Source organism: Schistocerca cancellata, chromosome 9, assembly GCF_023864275.1.
Source record: "Schistocerca cancellata isolate TAMUIC-IGC-003103 chromosome 9, iqSchCanc2.1, whole genome shotgun sequence".
In the NCBI taxonomy this organism is placed as follows: domain Eukaryota; kingdom Metazoa; phylum Arthropoda; class Insecta; order Orthoptera; family Acrididae; genus Schistocerca; species Schistocerca cancellata.
This window is the reverse complement of record NC_064634.1, coordinates 397,838,608-397,839,697: the sequence shown is the minus strand read 5'-3', so window position 1 is coordinate 397,839,697 and position 1,090 is coordinate 397,838,608. Positions and strand designations below refer to the sequence as shown.

Here is a 1,090-nt window from a genome sequence, read left to right as displayed (position 1 = left end):
AAATATAGGTGGTCCATTAAAAAAAAACATAAGTTTGTGTTAAAAAACGCATATGCTTTCGTTTTAGAATGTTTCCAAATATGTACATTCATGGGCCCCAGCCCTACATTGATACCGGTGAAAGTCGTTTTCCAATAGCTGTTATTGTTCCAGAGATATTTTGGGTGGACAAGATAGCTGGGACACCCTGTATAATGTAGAGGATCTGGATGTGAGAGAGACAAACACTTACAGTTGTCCAGCAGTAGTGACACATGAAGGTATATAACTGGAACAGCTAACTTTGTCTTGCTAAAGTACAAGAAATAATAATTCATTTCTATTACTGTAATGCTGCAAGAATAGAAGAGCATAACCGTGATCTGAAATCTGAGCTGGGGAAGCAGAGATTCATATTAACATCACAGTAAATTGCAAAATACTTTTGACATTTCACCAGAAATGTTTCTATGTACACATGCTACTCCTCAACTTAAATTACATGTTGTTAATATTTGTAGCTGTGAGTACCGGGCGTGAGTCGTGCTTCGGTAGCTCAGTTGGTAGAGCACTTGCCCGCGAAAGGCAAAGGTCCCGAGTTCGAATCTCGGTCGGGCACGCAGTTTTAATCTGCCAAGAAGTTTCATATCAGCGCACACTCCACTGCAGAGTGAAAATCTCATTCTGGAAATATTTGTAGCCACTTTCCTCAGTCATTAATTCCAATTCTTTTGCGAATGGATTTATTTCTATGTACCATACGTATTTCGCCTGTTCATGTTAGGCATCTTCAGTGTTCTATAAAATATAAAAAAGACTATTTTTACTTTGTATGTTTTGATAGAAGATTTGTAATGATACATTGACAGAGTTATCCAAACCTGCTGCTTCTATCAGTATGTATATGGCTGTGGTTTTTACCTACATTCATTTTGGACTGAGGTACCACAGAAGCTGTTGCAGAGGAAATTGGAGTGGGGTTTTTGGGGTGGAGATGGAGGAAGCCCAGTCTCATACATACTAGCAAAGATGCTAATGAAATACATTACAAACAGAATTTTCACCAAAGTAATAGAAACAAAATAATATAAAGTAATATACTGGCAAAGAT

General features: G+C 37.6%; 1 non-coding gene across 1 annotated transcript; it reads left to right on the top strand.

The window, feature by feature from the left end:
• Positions 1-524: 524 nt before the first annotated feature.
• Trnas-cga (transfer RNA serine (anticodon CGA)) lies at positions 525-601 on the top strand. Its single transcript has one exon. It is a non-coding gene; the product is annotated as a tRNA-Ser (tRNA).
• Positions 602-1,090: the final 489 nt, after the last annotated feature.